Here is a 24553-nt window from a genome sequence, read left to right as displayed (position 1 = left end):
CCCCTGCCCAGCTGACGTGAGGAGAGCACCCCAACAGAGGGACCACTTGGTGGAGAATGTGCCACCGGCTTGGCCCTTGAGTTATGAGAATCAGTTGTCACTTTGGAAAAAAGAAAGAAAACACCTTATGGACAATAAAGTTTCAGATCCTTGTCTTTTTAAAGGACAAATGCAATTAATACAAATATGGAGGCAATAGGGAATTTATCAACTGGGCGAAAATAGAAAATTCAGTGTGAAACAATGTCCTGTATTTCTTCTTTTGCATACAGCTGTATACATGTTGATTTCACTTGCAGTCTCAGTTTCAGGTCATCAGGAATAAGGTTTTAACACGCTAAGTCTACAGCAGGGTTTCTTAACCTTGACACCATTGACTTCTGGGTCCAGGTCAGTCTTTGTTGTGGGGGGCTGTCCTGTGCATTGTAGGATGTTTAGCAGCATCTCTGGCCTTTATTAACTAGATGACAGTAGCACTGACCCTCCTCCCCATCCAGCCAGGACAGCTAAAACTGTCTCCAGACACTGCCAAATGTCCCCTGCAGGCAAAATCACCCTCCTTCCCTCTCTGACAACCACTGGATATATTTCTTGAGTACAAAGACTTAATTATTCATCTTTGCATCCCTAGTCCTTAGCAGTACCTAGCTTTAGCATGTGCACAGCAAACGTCTATTGAATAACTAAGTGGAAAGCTGAAACTAGTATCTCTATGTATGTTACCATTTTTGTGCCTGAATATATTAATATATGTGCTTTTTTTTAAAAAGAGAGGTCTTTTGGTATATTTTTTCTAGGAAGTTTTTATTATTACTAGGATAACAATTTAAATGTAATCATTAATTCCTAAATGAATTTCTTCATTAGTTATAATTACACAACAAATTTGTATTGTATTGAAGTATTCCAATGAATTTCATTGACATTAATGTCAGTATGTTTATCGTTTCTTCTGAGGATGCCATGAATCCTGATTTATTATGGGGATAATACGTGTCTTTAGCAAAGGCTGGTGAAAGTATAGAGACCCTTCTGGTCCTACCTGGCCCCCAGGAGTCCTTCCCCCAGGAGCACCTGGCGTGTGGTGCTGGCTTAGCCCTGCTCCGCTGGGCAACATGACAGTTGGCTTGAGTACCCCCTGGAGAATGTGGTGATTCTCAGTCACCCGCAGAAGAAATTGAGGCAGGAAATGAAAATGGGAGAAAAGCTGCACAAGCCCAGATAGTGCTGAGATGTCAGTTTCATCTCGACATTTAAGAGGGACAAATTGGCAATGATCAGCGTGACTGCTCTTAGCAAACTAACATTTAGGCAGCGTGTGCTTTGTGCTGGGCACTGTTCTGAGAACTCGGTTTACCCATTTAATCCTAAATAACAAGGGCAAGGGAGGTACTATTATTATCTCCATTTTACAGAGAATAAAACTGGCAGAGAGTATATTAATATAATTCATTAAATCGATAAATGTCATTGGAGTGCATACCATGTACTAGATGTTGTGGATATAACACAGTGTATTCATGCAGGGTGTTCTCCCTGACCTCAAGGAGCTTATATTTATCTGGTAGAGATAAAAATTCAAATATACAAAGTACCAAGTCAAACATATTAAATAACATAAAAGTGGATATAATAATGTGCTCTGTTGCCTGCTGTGCAATGCTGGGCAAGTCATATCACTTCTCCAAACCTGTTTTCTCATCTTTAAAACTGGCACAATAATAATACCTTACGAGGTTGTTGAAAGTACAATGTCTGCATTTATGATAATAAATATTATGTAGTAGAAGAGTAATAATAGAATGAGAGATGATTTCCACTTGGTGTACAATGAAAATTCCAGAGATTTCATAAAGGTGATATTTGAGCTAAAGCTTGAAGGATTTGCAACATTTAACTACCTAGTAACAGAGGGAAAAATCTATTCTTAGTGGAGAATATGATACAAATAAAAGTGTAGAGCAGGAAAGCTCAGAAAATAAGAAGAGCCTAGAGTTTTGTTTCTTTGTGGCATGAAAGAGTGTTGGAGAAGAAATGGAAAAAGAATAGGTTGAGGCCATATCATCACACTAGCCTTGAGTTAGGGATTTGCAATTTTTCGTTAGACAGTGTGGAACCATGGATAGCTTTTAAACAGAAGAATTGCTTTGGGAAGACTTGTCTGCTGTGGATATGCCGCATGGACTTGTGTGGAGGGGAGTAGCATCCAGGGGCACGACCAGGAGCCCACTGCACCAGAGTACATGGAAGGGGCTGCTGCGGCCTCATCTCTGCCCGTGGCCATGGGAGTGGCTGGGCAGGGAGAGGACAGGGTCCTTTAGATGACAGAATTGGCTGGGTCTAGCAGAGATGGCGGAAGGAGGTGTCCAAGTCAAAAAGATCAAAGAAGTTTTTTAGATACTGAGGATGAGTAACTGGAAGGATTGTGCAGCAGTATTGAAGATCCGGAAAACTCCAACATAAGCTGCAGGGTTTGCTAACGAGTTTGCCTTCTGACATCTTGAATTCGAGGTGCCATCTGTTCCGGGCTGTGCAAGAAACAGATCTCCTTTCCAGGACCGAAACCTGAGCTGGAGGTAGAAATTGATTAGTTGTTTAAGCTGCCAGAATTGTAGAAACTGGGGAAAGGTTAAAAGATGTTTCCATTAACTGAGTGGCCTGGAGCAAGCAGTGATGATGCCTGGGGAAAGGAGAAGGTGGGAGGGAGGTGGGAGGAGAACTCAGGGAGAGACCTCCAGGAAGCTGAGGTGGAGGGAGAACCCAGAGAGCGGGGTCGGTTTGGGATTCAGCTGTCTCAGAGAGTCTGAGGAGGAGGAGAAAGACTAAGTAGAGTGATCATGGGATTTGATAATTAGGATTAAACTGACTTTGAGATTAAAATTTGTGTTCTGTGATGGAGGCAGAAATACTGTGGCAAGTAAGGAGTGAGTGTTGCAGGGAAAGGTTATGCTGGTTATATGGAAAGGGGTGGAAATTCAAACACCCACCTTGGAACCTTCCAGTCTCAGGGGGTCAGTCTTTGCACAGAGCATGTGCCTATGTGTGTGTTTGTGTGCGTGTATGCGTGTGTATGTGTAGGGAGGGAAGTGGATGGTGAATGAACATGCTTGTGCCCTGCTTCAGCCCTAGTCAGTTGTTTCCATGTGAAAATGTGAGCCCCGTGTTGCCAGTGGTTTTGATTTTTGAAAAGAAATGGACAATCTAGGGTGGTTTTTGTTATGTGGAATTTGCACATTTTAAAATGTTGGCTCAAATTTTTAAAAACTGTCCAAACCAAACAAGGCATGTCTGCAGAAGGGACATAGCCCTCAAGGCTGCAGTTGGCTCCTCTGGTACAGATCATAGGTTCCTGATGGTTCTTCGTGGAGAGGAAAAGAAAGAGAGCCTGGCTTGTCACAAGCACTGGATAAATATTTGTTGAATGAGAAACAAGGTTGTGGGAAGAGTATTTTTAGATAGAAGGAAATGTAGGGCTTTAATTGAATGTAGCTGTGACAGAGTGGCTGTCATGGTCATGTGTGGCAGCTCAGAAGATTCTGGTAAATTAAACTATGAGACATTTCTATTTAAAAAATGTTTTATTCCCCTGTCAATATTGGCCTCTTGTTACCTATTAACACGATTGTCTTCACACCACTGGTAATTGACAGTGGCAGGAGAACCAAGATAAATTTGTAATATTATTATCACTATATTAGCACCATTGCAGATTAGTAATTATTAGAACAAGAGTAACAGCACTAAATCATTAAGGAAGCGTGCCTTATCTGTCCTTTGTGATGTATGTAAAAGTAGTCGCATTTTTCTGCTTGAGTTAAATAGAAGTCAGGGCATGGACCTTGCAGAGACACAAAGGGGTAGAGACGTGTAAGAGCAGGTGCACAGAAAGTGTTTCCATTCAGGATAGTTTCTTAAACCTTCAGCAAACTCTTCAATTCTCAATCTCAGTCTTCTCCAAAGTACAGTTTTCTGTTCAAACTCAAATAGAGTTGAAGTCACAAATAGCGTACAGTCCAGACATACAGACCATCGATGACTGAAAGTCCTCTGTGACTACTAATTTGGGAAATTGTAATAGTGCCTGTGTATGATGGACGTTCCCATGTGTGCTTACCCCTTAAGGTGCAAGAACTGCATCAGGATGTCTTAACTTCAAGGTAAGTATTGTTGCCCTTAGACAGATGAGAAAACTGAGTCTCAGAAAAGTCAGGTAACCTGCTTAAGGTCACACACTTAGTAAGTTATACAGCTGGGATCTAATACAGGCTGACTCCAGAGGCAGTTTTAGCCAGATTAACCTCTGAGTGACTGTTCCATTGAGTTTCATGACTAGAGCTCATACTTTCTTCCTAAGGAAGCAGTAGTCCTTCTTTTGCCCTAGCCTTTGGGGACAGCTACAGTTTTCCATTTTTCTAAAAGAAACTGCAGAAGTAACACTTTGAACTCAATCCCAGTGATTTCCAGTGAGGAGCTCATGGTTGTAGATTGTGCTCACATTTTAACTGTGAAGACTTTGGGACTTTTAATTTTTCTTTCTCTGTCTTTTTTTTTTTTTTTTTTTTTTTTTCCTGAAAGCGTTTTGTTAAGTTACCATTTCCTTGTTGGGCTTGGCCTTGTGTGAAATCCTCAAAGGAGAAGTCAAGCATCTTTGCCCCATCATTTTCCGGTGTCTGTGTTCTTTGCCATGTCCTTTTTCTCTTTGTAGTCAAAGTTCTTACACAGGTCATATTTTTCAGGGTATATGCAACTGGGAAGGGGATTTTTAAGACTATAATAATTAACCTATCCTTTTATGAAGCCTTCACACGGGGCCCAGCGGAAAGCATTTGTATGCCTTACTCTTCTCTCCAGAAACTCAAATGTATCTCTGCTCTTTGTCATGGTTGAAAAGAAGCATCTAGGGTTTTGTCTTTTAACTCAATGTATGTGTGTATTTGAATGCAAATATATAAATACTTAAATATGTAATATATAAGTATGTTCGTGTATATCCGGATGCAACCTACATATCCCTTCAGACAGATGTTCATTAGATAGTAAATATTAATACACTGTACAGGTATGCAACTTTGTAGGACTCTATTTTTTTAGGCAAAAATATGTTCCTCTGCAGCCGCACCACACAGGCTAAACATCTGTTTTAAAGTGTGTTAAAACCCAGCAACTCAGTGTCAGTTGGATCTGGCTTGACGGTACTGCTGGCTTGGTTATGGCTCTCACTGGGGGAGGAGAGCTTTCTGATATCATCCAAACCTCCAGAGGACCATTCAAAGCAGCTGGTATTCTATATATTACATAATTATGAAGCACACAGTGTAGTTTAGAATACTTAAGAGGCACTAGGGGCCCACTTCTCAAAGTATTTACAGCCTTTTATTCTTCTAAAAACAATAATTTGCATGCCTAAAATGATGTGTGTACCTTTGCCATGCAAATTTCCTTTGGCTTTTTTCTGGTGAAACTTGCTCTGAAAATATCAATGTGGAGCAGTGAAAAGACCAGAGGGAGATGTAGTTGGCAAGAAAGGAGTTCTTAAATGTTTTCCCCAAAGTTTGAGTGTTCAGCAGGAAATGTGGAAGGTCTGAGTGAAGGATGCCCCTCTGAGGACAGACATAGCATCTGAGGAGAGGCTCAGAAAAGAGGTGTCAGTCTTTGCATTGAAAAAGATGGTCTGGGCTGAGTGCCTATCCGATAGGCCAGCTCTGGTGACTCTTACTGACTTAGCAGAGCATTGAGAACATTGTTTCTTTCATGCAGATCCCACAGAATGGTAGTCAGGCAAGGCTTCCTGCCAAGGGTTGTTAAAGTGACTGATTTTGGAGCTCAGTGAACCTGATCCCACAGCGGGCTCTCCATGTTCACTTTCCAATTGTCGTCCACCCTTCAGGACCTCATGCAGTGAGCCATTCACTCGGCAGATAGGAGCTGTGCCTCTGTGTGCCAGGGGCTGTGCTGGGCAACGGGAATATAGAAATAAACGTAATAGTATCATCCTTCCGAGACTCAACTGTTGAAGAGCAGGAGAAAGACGTGAAATCAAATCGGCATGTCCAGGTGTCCAGGGCATGTTAGTAAGAGCAAGTTTGGGACTAGTTGGGGTGCCAGGGAGGGAGTGTTCAACTCTGACTTGGGTAGCAACAGCCACCAGGAAGGGCTTTGTGGTGGAGGCGATGCCTGAGGCAGACCGCGTGGAGAAACATTCCTAGAAAGAAGCTGGAAGCGTGAAAGGCTTGGGAAGATACTGAAAGGTGGGAGAGGAATGACCTGCTCTAACATTTTGTTTGTTTAATAACTCTTTTAACAAAGCACTTTGGAACATTCTTGACCAACCTATGTCTTTTGAGTGGTCTGTGTCTATAAGGTGCCTGATCTTTGCTCTTTACTGAAAATGTCCCAGATGGTGGTACTGCCATCGTGGTTGAATGAAACCCCTCCCAGGGGTCAAGTGGGGGCTGAAAATCTTGAGTGACTGTCACATGATTTATATCCAAAATGAAACTGGTAACTGAGTATTTAACCTGGCTTCAATTTAATTTTGAAAGAGATGACTTTAAAAAAAATAAGCATACTTTGATAGCAGATTAAAAGTGAACAATAACTGACTACAATTTAAAAAAAATTGAACAAGCTCCTTTTAAAACTCAAGCTTAATATACCCTTTTTGTTTGTGGGACTGTACTAATAAAAATATATTGAAAACATGAGTAAATCACCAGATCAAAGAAGTAGTGATTAATTGTACATGTATAGACATGGTATTACAAATAGTAAATGTGTACAGACTATATATTGAACATAAAATATTAAATGTATCTACAAGGTACTTCTGTAATATTATTGCATAAAAAAGACAATCAAAAGGACCATAATCTCAGGGAGCAGGGTACAAAATACAATTTTTTAATGATTTTCTCTGTGTATGCAAAACTGTATATGATGAAGCTAAATGTATTTTATTAACAAAATTTTTTTCTGTGGGGAATACGCTGTGGAAGCAGCAAATTGAACAAAGTTCTCCCTTTAGGAATGGACAGAGGGATGCTTCTCACCATCCCTCAAAAAAATCTACTATGACCAGGCTGGCCTGAAAGTCACGTGTGAAGATGATCTAGTTTCTGCTTTGTTCTGCTCATTCAGCAACACAAGAGCACCTATTGTATGCTGACACAAAAGATATAAAAGATAAGTTTGTCCATGGCCTCAAAGGGGCTCTAGTCTAGTTGAGGAAAGAGACGTGTAGACAAAAAAGCAAAGACACCTAATGGGTCTAATAATGAAAGTGTGATCAGGTTACAAAGAGAAAGTAGTTCATTAAAATGGAAACCTTGCCTAGTTCATCCCTCACTGCTTTGGATCTGAAAGCCTTTGCTTCAGACTTCCTGCCACATTTCTCTTTCGTCACCGCCACACTTAAATGTTCTCTTGAGTGCCATATATATTTCTGTTATGATGTAAACTCCCTGAGAGCCACATAATGTCATATTCATATTTATATGCCCCATAATGCATTGAACATAGTAGAAATTCAATACATGTTTATGGAACAAGTGAACGGCCCAGTATTGTGTGAGGCCATGTGTTCAGTAGTCATAGAAAGTTTTTCATCTCAGGCTCAAGCAAACAGTTTATTTCATAAATCTGACAATTGCAATAGTGAAGGAAAGTGGCTACATCTGATCTCAACAAGTATTGATTGACTGATTGATGCTCCTTCCAGTTGCCATGTGAAAGGGAAGAGGTTTCTTCATAAAGCTGGTGGCCTCTGACATGCACCACAGTGTCTTTTTTTCTTAATAGTCTTTTCTGTCAGCTAAGGTCATGCTACCTACTATGCAGGAAAAAAAGTCACTTTTAGAAATATGGAAAGACAGAAACTTCTCTTTACTAAACCATAGTTGTATGGTGTGTTGAAAGATGCTACCCAGAAAACAATTATTTGTGAGGTTTGGTTGGATCATTTTAACCTCCGTGGGAGGCTGGGTTTTGTGTGGCATCCAGGAACTGCATGGGTAGTCCACCCTACCAGTTCACAAAGCCTGACACCCCTGACACCCCTGTTGTGAGTGTTATCATTCAATTTTCACACAGCAAGAGTGACAGGAGCTAATTGTTGGGCCCCTGTTTGTGTCCTTCCAACCCCATGAAGTTGACTGTTTTGCATAATAATCTGAATGGCTAATTGAAGCTCAGATAATCAAGTTTCTAAATCTGTAACTAAGATGTGCCAGAAAGCTGGGTTCCATATGGTGACAAGAAAAGACATTTTAGTGAGAAGAAATCTTTTCAAAAAGGTAGTTTATTTTTTGGAAGAAACACTACTTCTAAAGCGTATTACTTAAGATGTATTGTAAGGGTGTGGGCATAATTGACACACAGGAACATACATCTCTTTAATGAAATAAGTTAAACCATTTTGAGCCTTGGACAGTTAGAAACTTGAGTTCTCGATACTTCCATGGAAGGTAATGTCACATGGAATTGAACGGATGCTGTGGTCCATTTTGGAGAATAAAGCTGATGGTTTCTTCCATTAAAATAATGCTCTAAATTTTAGTGAGCTGGGCAGAGGGGCATGAAGAACCTTTAGGAGTCAATGCATATGCTCACTGTCTTGAATGCAATGATGGTTTCACAGGCACACACATAGGTCAAAACGTAGAAAATTGTATACTTTAAATAAGTGTGGTTATTGTGTATGTTAATAATGCTTCCATAATTAAAAGTTAGGTTTAGTGTGCTGGATTAGAAAGCCCTCGTACACACCTCTCATGTAGAATTATGTAGGACAGTCAAGACAAAGGCCAGTGTGCTTAATCTGGCAAATGCCTTCATGTATCATTCCTCCAACTATCCATCACACTTTCCAGGATCTAGGAGAATAAAAAGCAGTGGACGAGTTTTGTGATTAACATGTGTGTGTCTCTTCAGCATCTGGGATCAGTCACTACTTGCCTGGATCTGTCTCTGACCTGGAGAAGGGAAGCAGCGTGTTCCATCGCTGATGAAGCTAGGAAGTTGGTTATAATCCAGAATCTGGATTTAGGACTATGATACCAGCAAGTTACAGTTACTGCTTGTGACCCTTCCACCCTACATGGTCAATTTGATATTTTAATGCATTGAAATGTCACATTCACCTACTTTTATCTGGCCTCTCTACTTCTTTTCTTGCTACTCATTGCAAACAATACAGACAGAACTGTAAGAATAGGGCAAAAGAGTTTTACGAATTCCAAGTCAATTTCATCAAAGGGCAACCACTTAGATGTGAAGGAGCCTCCTAATGATAAAGAAAGACAACCTCATCTTTAAGACTCTCAGCCCCCATCTAAGTACTAACCAGGCCTAGCCCTGCTTAACTTCCGAGATCAGACGAGATTGGGTGCGTTCAGGGTGGTACAGCCACTGTAATAACCTTTAATGAAAAAGAACATGAAAACGAATATATGTATATATATGTATGACTGGGACACTGTGCTGTACACTAGAAATTGACACATTGTAACTGACTATACTTCAATTAAAAAAAAAAAAAAGGATCTCAGTCCTACTCTTCCCAACATAAGCTGAAGCACATCTCTAACTGCTGCCTGGAACTTGAGGAGGGGCTTCCCAGATCTGTACCTGTCGGGCCCAAGAGCTGAGGCTGGGACCAGAGTTTAAGAAGATTGGAATATAAGTCACTGGAGTTGAAGGCAGTGTGGGTGAGGAGAGGCCCTAAGAAAGAGGCAGCTAAGAAGAGGTAGAAGGTCACTTGGTGTGTCTTCTCCGTAGTTCCCAGATCATGGTGGAGACTTCCTTTCTTTCTCACTTACTTCCACACATCCAGCTGCATGGATACTCTGACACCCGTGTGAGGACAAAGAGGGGAACCAGAAAAGTTGAGGAAGCCAGGAGCGTGAGGTTTGTGTGGGGAGGACAGAAGAGATGTGGAAGCAGCAGCATCTCCAAGTCCGCAGGAGGTGGGGTCGGGGGTTGGGGGTTAGGGTGGCCTCCGGGCCCACCGAGGGTAGGCAAGAATTTCTTCAGTGCTTTCAGGTGGAGAAATTAAGTATGCGTATAGTTTTTCTATATCCCTTTCTTTACCTCCATTATTTCTTATTCTCTTGTCTGAATACTATTTGTTTCATTTCTAATTAGAATCCATATCTCAAGTTCAGGCTTATCTGTTTTTAGAAGTGAAAGTTTGACAGACTAACATCCCAATGTCCAAATGTGAAAATGAAGGTTAAAATTAAATAAGGATCCTATCTACATTTCTAAATATCTAAAAACAAAGCACAATTTTTCTTTATAGGTTGGACTATCCTGTTATAATTAACGTTAATCCATACCAAATGGGCTTTTAGGAAACAGGCTTTCCCGACCTCAGTTCAATTTCATTTTTCGCCTTTAATGATTTGCGGCAGCTCCTGCTCATTTTTGTTAGCCATGCACAAATGTAAATGGTAATGAGGCTTTTGTGTATGTGTGTGAAATTCAAAATCCATCCCTAGTCTATTAACTCTGTAAAGAAAGTTACCCTGTAGGAGGCCACAGTAGTCTGAACAAAAAGGCTTCTATTGTACAAAACCAATTTCCGTGTAATCAAGTTGGCAATAGAGTGTTTTCTCTTGAATGATATTTGTGCAGTGGTAGAGGTGTCTGACCTGGACACTGGACAGAGGAGTTCTATCACTTAGAAGGTGTTAAGATCAAAGGAAAGAAATGTTTCCTGAATGACTCGGCTGAAATCGCAGTGCTTCACAATAACGTTGCTTCCTGGCCACCTGGGTTACTGTTTTTATCAGACTAAAACTTGGGGAAGCTTGTGCATCATTTAACTAATTTATTTAGGAAACAGCAAAAGATTTCTGTGGATAAAAGGGGACCTCATTTTGATTTTAAGATTCTCCTTTTTTTGAAAACGTGCTAATTGTAATTGTCAGCTAGTGTCATGTTAGTGTATGTGACTAACTACAGTGCCTGGCGCATAGTAGGTTCAGTGGATATGTATTCATAAGTGAATGGATGAACCAAATTTCTCTTAAGCCATGGATGCCAAACAGGATGACTTAATCATACCATTCTACTCTGGAAAGCATTTTTCATGTTTACTTCCTATCATTTTCCAGTAATGCAAACGTTAATGCATAATCTTATAGAATTACTTTTCATTTCAGTAGATGCCTTTGTAAGATTAGGAATAAAATTTTGTAACGAAGGCAGTCGTTAGATGATTTTTATACTCTGAGAACATTTTAGCTCAGTGAAGAAACTCAGGGTCCTACAAGTACCCTTCTCCACCGCCACCCCTAAAGTAGTTCTGCAGAAACCTCTGAAGAGTCCAAACAGCAATCTGATCTTAATAAAAGTGTCACTTAAAAGCTCATGTAGGATCGTCCCAGGATCCAGCACAAGAGTCTGAGTGCTGCATTTACGAAGCTGTATCACACCGATGTGCCGCAGGGCCCTGCCTTGTAAATCGATGCTGATACAATTCGACAAGTCTGTAATCAGTTTGAGATCCTGTTCCAGTATGTTCTACAGCAGACAGACTGCAATTTTCTCTTTAGTTTTCTAGTAAAACAGATGATGATTGGGAAAGTTACCCTGCAGTATACTTGTTAATAGCTTTAAAAGGGGAGGTGGGAGTTAATATATTTTGTTCATTTAGTTGCTCCAAAACAGAAAAAAGTCAATTTTATTTTCTCCCTTTTCTAGACTCCCACGTATTTTCACACCACATTGTATTTCACATGGATGTGTTTACATGTGTTCCCCTCTTCTACCCACATGACACATTCCTCTAGAGAAGGGTCTCTCCAGGGATGTTTTGTGTCCCTGGAGCCTAGTGCAACATCTAGTATTTTTCCGAATGGAGTAATAGAAGTACACTTTTTAAAGTAAAAAAAGAAAAAAAAAATGAGTCTTCAGTGTTGACTCAAAAACGCACGTTCTAATATCATCTATTTGTTCCTATATCGACGTCCGCCAACTTGAAACTAAATACGCGAACTCCTTTAATACAGAGCTCTGATACAGAAGACCAAACCAAATGTGTATAGTAAATGCCACCAATTTATGTAGTCAATCCAACTGGTACCAGCAACTTTCATTTAATATGACAGGTGATGTTGTTTTGCTGAAATTGGTTTCATGCTTAAGGATGTAAAAATATGCTGTTTGAGGAGGGTTTTTTTTCAGTTGCAAATTTGAGCCTTACAGTTTTGAGTATGAGGGACCATTGTTTGAACTGTCAGTATTGTCTTGGTTATTTTTCCTTTTAACAGTGAACATGAATTTAAATCACTATTTGTTTTGAAAAGCTGGTTAATGTAATAGAGCATCTCAAAAACAACATTCATTTTTTTAAAAAAACACCATGTATGGAAAACTCTTCAGTGTGTATTTACTTCTGTACCTACTGTGGATGCAGTATATGAAGTCCAGTATATCCGGTCACAACATGACTATGGTCCTCATGGCCACGGCCAGGTTTCTGCATTCCTCATGGTTGTAGACCCTTGTGAGGTTTCAATTCTCCCACTAGTTTTCTCTGGGAAAACTCTGAGTAGTTTTATTTATGTCTCGACTCTTGGTTATAAGGAGAAAAAATTTTTAAATCCACGGGAAGCAGATTTTTAGATTTTCCATAGGATTTGCAAAACCAGTAATCATACTTTCCATCCTCCTTGCCCTAAGATTTAAGAAACACTGCAGTAAATGTACTTTATGTGGGTTAAAAAACAAAAATCCATCAGTGCGGCCTGATTTAGAAAATTATTTAAATAATTGTATACATATTTCCTTATATTTTTGATTAGCTTATATTTTGGTTATTTTTTTTCTGTGATGAAAATAATAAAATTACAGAATTTTTTTTAACAAGTTCACATTTCTTTGGCAGATTCCTGAAAAATAGTAGAAGTATTTACCTTATTAAACTTTGGGAGACTTTTAAACCTATTTGTCCAAGAGTATCATACTGTCCCAATCCAAACTTTCCCAGGGCTTAAGAAATTCTTAAAATTGAGAGCTATTAAAATTGACTTAACTCTTTAGTATTATTGGAGTTTAACTCCAGTGACTTTAAAAAAAAAAACTCGGGGTGGGGAGCATATAGCTCAGTGTTAGAGTGCATCCCTGGTATGCACAAGGTCCTGGGTTCAACCCCAATACCTCCACTAAAAAACAACAGCAAAAACTTCTAATTACCTCCTCCCAAAATAATAAAAATAAAAAATAAAATTAAAAAAAATTTTTTAAATAATGAAAGAAAAAAAAAAAACCTCCTTAAAATAAAATCTTAACTCTTTAGGGTATAAAGGTGATAGAATGTGCAGTCTCATTCCAAGATACCAGCTTTTTAGAAAATAACTAGGCAGTAGCAGAATTGAACTTGATACTAGACAGAAATAGATGTATACTAATGCTATGAGTACTGAGTGTTCAATGTTATTTTTTTAAAAAATCATGGACATTGTGATTATTCACTTCATTTATTTAATATTTAGGAACTGAATAAAATAGCAACAGCAACAAAACTTCTGCTTGTTTATGTAGGTGTAAGAAATAGAATTCTGTGGGTGCTTTAATACACATCATCTCATTTGATGCTTAGAAACTCCTCTGCATGGAGAGTTATTTCTGTTTTAAATTATAAGAGAGTTGAGGCTCAAGGAGGACTGTGAGACCCAAGGCCTCTCAGCTGAGTGGGGACACTTGGATGGAGCTGCAGCTCATTGGCAGAGCAGGATGGATGTCCCCAGTGCTCAGGGTCTGGCCATCTGCCACACTTAGGCACCTTGATGTCCTTGGCATCTCAGAGCTGTCATCTTGTTCTTAGATTGTGTGTCTAAGCTGTAGCTGACATATTGCTTTGGGAAATTTTGATATACTGATCTCTTAAGAATATAATTCTAATGCATGAAATTTTGGAAATGAATTTGAGAACTGTGGTCATATTCTAAGACTAAATTTTTCAGCGTCTTTGGGGAACTATGAGAAATTCTATGAAATTTGGTTTAATTTAAAAAATGAGATCAGGGTTCAATATACACGTGTTAACATATATGACCCTCTATTAAAAAAAACCCTAATATAGGGGGAAAAAATACATCACAGAACAGATAAACTAGAAATTGGCTAATTGCATTTTTTTAAAAAATGAATTCTTTACTTTATAAAACGTCCCCAAGGTTCCTTTAGTTTAGTCCTCAGTTCTCCTGGTGGATTTATGTGTTTGATTGTAGATCATTAACTACTTGATGAAATGGCTGGGCGAAAAAAGGGAAGCAAAAGTTGCTCAAGTTTTGGGAGCCAGGACTAATTACAAAACAACTTAGACGTGATAATGCATTTCTAAATTTAAAATGTGATCTAATTTGAATCACCCAAATTTTATTTATATAATTTTGTGAAAGACACCTAAGATTCTTTGCTACCGAAATTGGTGGAATGTTGCATTCATCCATTCAATATATATTTATTGGATGTTTAATGTGTTCCAGGCACTGTGCGGATCAATGATGAGCAAAACCAAACACAGTTTCTAACCTCATAGAGTGTTCACTCTAGTGCTCATCAATTTTATTTTGAAGTTTTATGGGGCTAGAAAATGTGAAATGATAATGAAGAATAAGTTCTCCTTTTAAATATGTACTCAAGCATCTCCACATGATAATTTCTTTGCCTTATGCAATATATCTTCTTTATACATTTTCTGAAATATATTATTGTAATGAATGATTATTGCTTTTGGATTATTTGTAAAAGATAAAGGGAAAAGTTTTTCTTAATTTGATTCTGGGCATATTTATGTGGATGTTTTCAAGCTCTGGAAATGGCAATTATCATAAATATCCCAACCAGCCCATTTTATTAGCATGAGTTCACATAACACAGATGAATCAATCTGACTTTTTTTCCTTTAGCTGTTTGGTCACCATAATAATTGGTTCTGTTACAGGTGGGTAGTATGATCTTAATTTCCTTTGGTAAGTTTGAGTGATTTAATCTCATCAGTGAATTATGAGTTGAAGATATGTTACAAATTTTTAAATCCCATCATTTTTGTGATGATTTCTCTGCCCTATGAATTTAATGAAAGAAAGTAATCTATTAATACTTCACATATACTTACTTATTCATGTGGAAGTAGTGTTACAACTCCATACTCTGTTTATATAAATGATCCATATAAATGATCTAATTCATTTATTTTTACCATGATTACAACTTTTAGTTGAGCAAATATTGAACTTTATTAATCCCACCTGTGTATCCTGCTGGGTAATAATATGTATTGGCACATGTATTTAAGATTCTTCAGGCTTCGAACAAAAATGTTGCCATGGGAACCTGATTTCATAGCCCATAGTCCTTTGCAGAACTACACCTGCCTTATGGTAGAGGTTTCCATGGCAACATTTTTGTTCGGGGAACATAGAACTTGAACAGAATATGCCACGAGTCTCTTTTAAATGTGTGCGTTGATAGTTGTGATATCACTATGGTTAATGTGTGTATTAGAAATACAGGTGGCCCCGTGGTGGGCAGCAGTGTTGTTCTTGCCTTCAGTGAATAGACTCGTATTGAGTTCAGTACTCACAACGCGTTGGATTAGGAAATTAAAGCAGTTTCTAGCCTCTTTTCACCATCTCTCCACCCTCCACTCACTTGCCCCTCCTGCTAGAACTCGGTGCAGTAATCCTCCATGGCTGGCATGACCAGAATGATCATTTGTGATAATGCAGAGCTGCAAGGAAAAGATGTGTAACTGATGTCTGGCCAAGCTCATAGGGCTCTATTTGAAAGGGCAGCATCCATCTTGGGAGCCTCTAATGCTACAGAATATTCTACAAGTGATTCTTCAACTTCCTCACATACACTTTAATCCAAAGAAGTCACGGGCTCCAATAGGAAAGCACAGGAGGACGGAGTGAGAATTAGTTTTCATATTTCTGATCAACTGTCTGGTCTCTTTATCTCTTATATTTACTTTCGGCACTAAAAAAGTTGACAACTCCTAAATTAAAGTGGCCCAAGTTCTTTCTTTGCTCGTCATCCATTTGTGTCATATTACATTTATAACTAAGGCCATGTGGGAAGAGTGTGCTATGGCCCTGCAACAGATAATCCAGGGTTATCACTATTGTGTTATGATGGTCCTATCAGCTGCTATATGCATCCTCATCCATCAGGACCAGGCTCTTATTGCTGCCAGGTAGGCTGGCATATTGCTATTTCTTGGCAGGTCTCAAAACATGCAGCGGTGGATTTTGCAGCCGCCTCGGCTGCTGTTCTGCTCTACAAAAGAGCTGAATGGGGGCTATTATTAATGCCAATCATCCTCCACCCGCAAGGGTATCAAAGGGACTTTTAGAGACCAGAGGGCTGCTTTCAGCAGAAACCCTAATCAGATCATCTTCCTTGATCAGGGAAAGGAATGTCAGAAAATGAGGTGGGTTAAAGGAATTAGAACAAGTAAACGCATTCTGAATGCATTCAGGACAAATTAGCCCAGAGTGCAAATATAGATTGATTTGTCTGATTGAGTGGGAGTAAAACTTAGAAACCTGATGTTGGATGTCTGCCAACTTAAGGCCTTGGAAAGTTAAACAAATACAGGAGAGTGTGAAACACACATTCCTTTATGAAGAAGGAAGAAAAGAAGGAAGGGAGGAGGGACGGAGGGAGGGAGGGATGGAGGGGGAAGGAAGGAGAAAGAGAGAAGGAGAGGGAAAAACTATAAGAACAGGCATAGTGAAATAATAAACTCAGGAAGTCGATCTAGAGGAATGTCATTACAAGGCATGGGCCAAAGAACTGTGGATGAGTTTCAATAAGAGGAAAATACAAGGAATGTAGGGTGGTATGAACTAGATCAGGAATCAGACAGTCTTGGTCCTCTGACTCACCTATAACCTTGGACGCATCACCTTGGTTGCCTTTCTATAAATTAAATGATGAGGCCAAAGCCGACTCTGTGTTCCATGAATGGGTGTATAAATATAGTGGAGAAGCCTGATGAGAAGCGTTTTTGTCTCCTGAACAACAACGTGGAATAGACCAGCTCAACTTTTATTTGCTGAGCATTATAATGAGCTTTCACTTGAAGAACAGGCTTCCTGGATTATAAAAAGTTTTCAAACTATCAGAACTGCCAATTTCCAAAATCCTGCCCTGCAAATACTATTACTTTCTATGCCCCAGTCTCTCCTAAGCTTATACAATGGCTTTTAGCTGTTGTTTGATATAGTTATGTGAGTGGTGAGCTTGTGGTCATCGCTCAATCAATATTCCTTGAGTTGAACTGAATTAAATTTCACCAGTCCTGGAAACAGACTGTACAGATTCCTTTTCTAAGATGCCAAAGAAATGATCTGAATCAATGAGAAGGCTGGTAACCCAAAACAGATCATGGCTCTGCCTTGCAAAAACAAACAAAAAACAAGGTTTGGCCACTTTGGGGAGATTTTGCGCTGTTTTAGTCACTGGACCTTAAATGAAAAGGAGGCTGAAGACCTTAAAAATCCAGGGAGGCTGAAGGAAGAAAGGTATCATAGCCACAGCAAAGGAGGGGCTGCTAGGGGTACCAGAGGAGGACAGATTGAACCGTCAAGTCTTTTGCTCTTTAAGAAGATTGAGGAAGCTATGATCAAAGTCTAAAACCCATGAGAGTATGAACACAATGAACAAAATTTGCTCATCCAACCCTGGCCTCTTATTACCAGGGAACAAACTTTCCCTGCAACTTTAGAGAGGTGAGTTTAGGCCAAAAGGAAGGACTGCTTCATATATAAAGTAGTTCACTAATGGGGTTAATTACTCTCAGAGTCCAAATAAATTGGACGTATAAAACCAGGCCCAGTGGGGTGCGTGTAGTTGGTTGATTATTTGGGCCCCTGCCTCCTGCCGTTTTCTACTGTGCCTGAGGTCGGGAGGGGAAATGTGTGACTCTCGGATACTGCCCTCCAGACGGAGTGGTATCCTGCTAAGAGAGACCGGTGGTCTAATTCACAAAGAGTGGACTTAATGCATGGCATAGTCTTAGTTTCTGTACCTGATCTCACAATTATACCTGAGAGGAGAGGCAAGTCTCCCATCATTTTGTCCTGAAATTTTTGCTATAATCTAGTATGTGGTAATTTGTCTCCAGTGTATATGGGTGAACACACACGCATATATACATAAAGACATACACATGAATGTATGTGGTTATAGCATGTGTGTGTGTGTACATACAGTGTGCTAAGGCAACATTTCCTAGTGGTCCACCGAGAGCCCTGTAATTTCTGAATGTTCTCCAGGTGGATGAGGATGGAGATGAGGACACTCCAGGTGAAGGCAGCCTTGTGTGGTGTGCGACTGCCTGGGAGGTTCTTATTCTAAGGAGCTGCAGATGGTACTGTCTGGGCAGCCAGAAGTGCGGGTGAGGTCAGCTGTGCCAGAAAGGAGAGACAAACCATAAAAAGGTCGGTGAGCAATGTAGATGTCAGTTAGCGGGAGGCCTATTATAAATGGGTTTATTATTTCATAAATAATGGGATATCTTTGAATTGCTTTAAGCACGAGATGGACAAAATGAGATATGCATTTGAGCAGGCTCCTTCTGGAAGTTGAATGGAGCGTGGATTGCTTGCAAGAGTGAAGTCTAAGATATCTGTTGGTTTAGAGGTGACTTGTTAATATACAAGAGAATAAAAGGGCCTGGATGTACAGCAGTCGTGATGGGTGTGCAGGGAGAGAAAGAATGCAAGCAAGTTTGTAGAGTCTCTTTTTACTCTCCTCCCGCCCAGTAAACTCTTTCCATTTACACTTCTGTCTCATTAAGTGGGGGGTGACGTTATGGAAGACGGGCAGATTGGTGAACTTTGTTGACTTTTGCACCCCCTACTTTGATTTGTTTCTCCTTTACTACTTGTTAAATTTCATTCAAGTCTTCTAGATAAGAGGAAAGAAAGAAAGGAGAAAAAATATCATGCTAGTTCCTTAAAAGCAAAATAACTAATAGGTTATGAATGAGCCAAGTTTATTATTTTTTTAATAAGCCAGGATTTTCTGTAATGAATTTTGTCAGAGAGATCTAATTAAGCCCTAATAGCAGTCACTGAGAATAGTAACAGTAACACGTTAAATAGGTTCTTGCTAGGCAGTCCTTTTTTTCCTTCTATTGTTACCTCTTCTAACCTTTACAAGGCACTTTTCTCAAAGAAATCTATAGTGTACGTACCAGCGAATTATTTAAGTACAAAGTTACAGGCATCTTCCAAACACAAAAGCTTTACCCTCTGGCAAATGTATGAGGAATAGAGATTCCTGTAGAATATTTCCTTTTTTGTTCTCACGTTAGGATGAAGTTAAAGTATCTAGATCAGACTAAAATACCTCGTCTTTAAATAACCGTGAGTCATAAAAGAAGTTGAAGTTGAATACAAACTCTTTTCATCTCAAAAATAAAGTAAGATATTTAATGTGGAATAAATACGTCGAATACCCCCTACCCGATGAAAAGGCAGGTCAGATCGTCAAGCGCTGACTTCTCTCCCCATTTGTGCAACTGCTACACTTATTAATTTGTAAATTTTAATGGTAACTTCATGCATATGTGAATGGTGAGGAGCAAAACAAAAAAAGAGACTTTTCACCTCAAACCTGCTCAACCTATTAGCATTCCGTTTGCTCCTGCTCTTCCTCTTTTCCTCCCAACATAACATCTCATGGCCGAAGATGAAAAGACTTATTGGATTCTCTGTTGTCAATTGGACAAGCCCTCTCTGGGGTCCTTTCTGTCAAGATGCTCGGATTCCATTTGAATTTAAAACAGACCTGTAGGCTTAGGGAACGTGGCAGCCGTGTGTTCAGGGAAACAGAAAAAGAGTTATTTTTAAAATGTCTTACAAGATTCCCAAGACTGGTTGAGGGGAAACTTGGCTGATGGTTTAGAGTGTTTGTAAGCAGCTAACAACGTAGGAGTGATCTGGAAAGAAACGGTGGAATGGTGTCACTTATGACAGCCATCAGTGAACACACACATTGAAATTTTTCAGCCAAATCTTTTGATTTTTTTTTTTAATTTATTGGACCAAGACATTTAAGGAATCAGTGACATTTGGACTATTGGAGCAAGACCCTGTTCCTTTTGGTAGAACCTCTGACTACTTGCTCCTTTATTTCAAAGAACCATGATTTTAATTTCTTATTAAAATCTAGAAGAAACAATCTTATACTGCATTTCCCAAGATGTTAGAGTTTATTTTTTCTTATTTTAGTAGAATCTCAACTGTCTAATCAGTGTTCTAATACTAGAATATTTTAGCTTAAATTGTGTATATAGTTGAAAAAGCAAGGAAAAGACAAAATAAATAACTCAGTCGTGTCAAGAAAGATGAAATACGTAATGCATAGGGTAAAAGCTATTATTACTGACAAAAGCCTGTGGAACCTATAAAAATAGTTTAAATATAAAAGTATATTTAATTATATTATAACATTTTTCTCCCTTTTTAAAGAGTGTTATATTTTTTAGAAATGTAATGTTTACCAAATTCTCTTTTAAGGTATTAGGATCAAGAATGAATGTTCATATTTAATTTCACTTGTGTTATTATCCAAACTGATATTTGTCTTTTTCATTGACACAGCCATAAAAAGATGTGAATTTCTTTGTCTTTTTATGCATGCTTAACTCCAGTGAATTTTACTGACAAGAGTGCATTTAAAATCCCCCCAATATTCCACAACATAAAGTTGTCCTTGCAATCTGTCCACTCTCCTGATCACCAACCTCATTTATGTTTATTCTTTCCATCCCACCAGCAACTGACAATCTCCCTTTGGCTTAAACGTTCCTTCCCTCCTCCTCTTGAGCTAAGTTACACTCCAACCCAGACCAAGATCACTCAGCTCTTTGATCACCCTAATTACTTTGGTATTAGTCTACTACACAATGAATGCTTTTCACTACCTAATTACTTGATGACATCAATAGATGTCGCTTCTTTCTCTGGACTATAAGCTCCTATAGCCAAGAATACTGTCTTGCATCACTTCTGTATTGAAGTATACACTTTGTGCTTAGAATTAACTACAGGTTCCCAAATCCCTGTCTGTAACAAAATTTCCCCCAAATAAAAGAAGAAAATGATAATTACATAGTGAGTTAGTCACTAAGCTATTTATTTGATGGTTTTTGTTCTCAGATAATGTTCTCTTGAAAGTTGAATGTTAAATGTCCTTTTGAGAAGTAAAGCAATAATGATTTTAAATAGCAGGATCATTGTTTCTAATTTGAAAAATAGAAACTCAATGCGTCTCTCAGATCCTTTGGAACTGAAGTCCTAATGTTTGAGGACCACTGGTTGACCATCTATTCCCTTCAGGCCTTGGCAGCTGTTTACTCCTGGGAGTTCCTATAACTTTAATTGCATGACTCATTGGCCACTCAGCTAGACTGTGTCACTCTTCATCCTTCTATATATATATTCCTGTATCTGCAGCTAATTTAAAGGAAAGCCTCATTTAGTACTTATCTCTTCATCTTCATGGCACTTATTAAGATTATTGAGTGCAAATCTCGAAAATATACTTGCTGAATAACTGAATATTCAGGATTATTCAAAATTTAGAGAGCTAGAAGAAGTCATGGATTTTGGTGGATTAATCTTTATTAAGTGAATTAAACTTAAATATTTCAGACAGTAAAAATAGCAAAGGCCATGATAAATCAACTAATGTATTCATTAGAATGCAATGTATGGAAAGGTATTGGAAACCACATTGGTTTTACAAATCCTCTATAGAATTCTACTAAACGTTCAAGGAAAGAAAAAAGAGTAGTTTAACAAGACTGCATTGCTTGCCAGTGAGCTCCGTAACTGTGAACTTTGTTGTGGTTCCAATGCAGAGTTTTTTCTTCTGCATTAGGCATATAAAATAGTGCCTTTTTTTCTGTGTATGTTTGTATAGTTTTAACATAGGTTTTTTTAGATCGAGAAATACTTTTCTATTCCCTGCAAGTTGTGTCTAGCTATCAGTTCCATTCTTACAAATACTCTTAGTCTGTGGAACATATTTTCTGCTGAGCACTGTGAAATCTAATTCAGAAGTGGTGCTTTATTGATGCTTCGTTTTTGTGACCTTTCCAGTCCTGTGTTGGTGACATATTGGTCCTCTGTCTCCAGTGCTTTGAGAATCTAATAGATAGGATGGAATGGGTCAGATAATGAAAGTCCCTGGTACATTAACTTTCAATTTCATGAATGTCTGAATATTGCAGAGAAGATGAATAGCAGGACTTCCTTTGCTTTTATGTTTTAACATTTATAAGCTAGTTAAATTTCCCCTGTATTATCAGCAGCAGAGTCTGAGTCTACAATATTAACACATGCATTTATATTTTGGAACAGCAGTGTAAGAGTTTAAAATAATTTATAAACCACAGTGCAGGCAACTTACAAATGCATGCTACTAAAAGAGATGAATAAATAGAGGTTTCATTTCGTATGAGTTATAGCCTATGAAGTATACACTGAAAGGGCTCCTTCTGTATTTCTCTTTGTTTTACTGACATGAGAGGGGAGTTGGGGGTGTGTAGTCAGTCATATGACTGATCTATTACTACGTAGTTACAGTCATTCCCCAAAGTAGTAGTATTGTTTTGAAGCAGCATAATTTCTGAAGATGTTATAGCAAGCATAATTGTTTGCAAGAATCTGTTGAAATAGACTAATTTGGAGGATAAGACTCAAAATCACCCGAGTGATAAGAAATGAAGAAGGGGCCTGAGTGATTAGGTGAGGACAAGGATGAGAAGGCACACAGCTGTTAAGTTGTTGGGGTTCAGACACTGATGTGTGAACTCGTTTGTATTCCCTTGGGTAATTTTATAGACATTGTATCATCTGCTGTTGCCCTGTTCCATTCTCGCCATTGTATTGATGGGATCCATTTTTATGAAATATGGCCAGAATTAGAAAATACAATTTGGCCTTTTGGATTATCCTTGATCATCCAGCTGTATTTAAAAACCTGTGCTCTCTTGCCACACTAGAAAGGCTGTTTTGGGGATCTGACATTACTCTCTAAGTGAGAATCATCGCCATTGGTGTGATCAGTGGGAAACTCTGATGTGGAAACTTCACCTAACCTGACTCTTTTAATTAAATGTATGTAGTAGATGCTTTTGTATTTTGTCACAGAAATGAAAGGTCAGTCTACATTAAGGTAGGGAGTATATGGAAGTGTGTCGTGACTGTGGTGTTTGGACCACTGTTGCGTTGTCTGATTTCTTGGAGAAGCCATCAGGCTCTGGCCCTGGTTCCCTGCTCCCCCATGGTGGCAGTGTTCTCTCAGGGGGGGCCATCTGTTTTCTCAGTTGCTATTTCATTTAAATAATTACTGAGGAACCTTTTTCTTCAGCTCATCTCAACTTCAACCCAGTTCACATCGGCAGTGTCTAGGCATGATGATCTGCCTCTGCCTTCACCCTGTTTAGGCCTGCCGGGCGGCCTCACCTGTAAGATGGCATCATCGGCAGTGTCGTAATGGCATGCCTTGCATTTTTCTACTGTGTGGTTCCTGGTGCTGTTTACTCTGAGGTCCATTCCTCGACTTTCCAACTTTTCCCTGCTCTGCTCAGTGTCATAAGTGACTGACCCCAGTAGGCCTCATCTCAGCTAGATTCTGGCAGAGCTGGGCCAGTGGGAGAGCAGACACTGGTGTGAGATTGGGGAGGAAGAGGAAGAAGCTGGGATATTTCTTCCCCTCCCATTGCTTCAGGTAGGATCTCCAGAAGGAGCTGCATCTTTTCTTTGGTTCTAGGTCCTCCTGAATAGGCCCTTCACATCTGCTCTCTGTCCCTCCCCACTAAAGGGAGCAGTAGGCTCCCCCTACTTTATCTGAAGTTTACATTACTGTCCATGTTTGACTTCTCAGCTCTTTCATTACCTGTGTAAACAAGCATTTGCACCAAATTTACTCTTCTTAAATACAGAGAATTCTTTCTATTTTCCTACTTGGAGCCTGACTAATACACATTGTAACTGCTTCATATACATTCTCCTCTACACACTATTCCCAAGGAAGACTAAATTCAGAATTTCTCATCCAGCTGATCCCTTCAGCCGTATCAGACAAAATATCTCACTTCTTGAGGAGCATTTTAATTGATTAGTGTGCAGATTCAAAAAGATTACCATCTCAAATTCTTCTTGCCTAGTGTACATGGTTAGAAATTATCTGTCTGCCTCTGGACTTCTCGAGTTCTTTTTACTTACATTAAGCATGTAGCACTACTGTTTTAAATCCATTATTTAAATGCATGTCTCCTCAGCCCTACTAGATTGTAAGCCCTTTAAACTCAGTCACTGTATCTTTTCTGTGTATCCCTCATGGCCCTAGTGCCATATCGTGTACTTAGTAGGTGCTCAAAAATATTCTTCAAATGAGTAAATGACAATTTCTTTCAACCAAAAAAAATGAAGTTTATATCAAAAAGACTCTTTTGGGAATAATGATATTGGTTGCCAAGTGCCAGAAAGAATCCAAAAGAAAAACAGAAAATTTATTC

General features: G+C 39.0%; 1 protein-coding gene across 1 annotated transcript in view; it reads left to right on the top strand.

Moving 5' to 3' along the window:
* Window positions 1–24553, top strand: part of SAMD5 (sterile alpha motif domain containing 5) — a 370146-nt gene that overhangs the window by 250265 nt on the left and 95328 nt on the right. The gene's annotated exons all lie outside the window — the stretch shown is intronic.

This window comes from Camelus dromedarius, chromosome 6, assembly GCF_036321535.1.
Source record: "Camelus dromedarius isolate mCamDro1 chromosome 6, mCamDro1.pat, whole genome shotgun sequence".
Classification (NCBI taxonomy): Eukaryota; Metazoa; Chordata; class Mammalia; order Artiodactyla; family Camelidae; genus Camelus; species Camelus dromedarius.
This window is presented reverse-complemented; position numbering and strand designations above follow the sequence as displayed.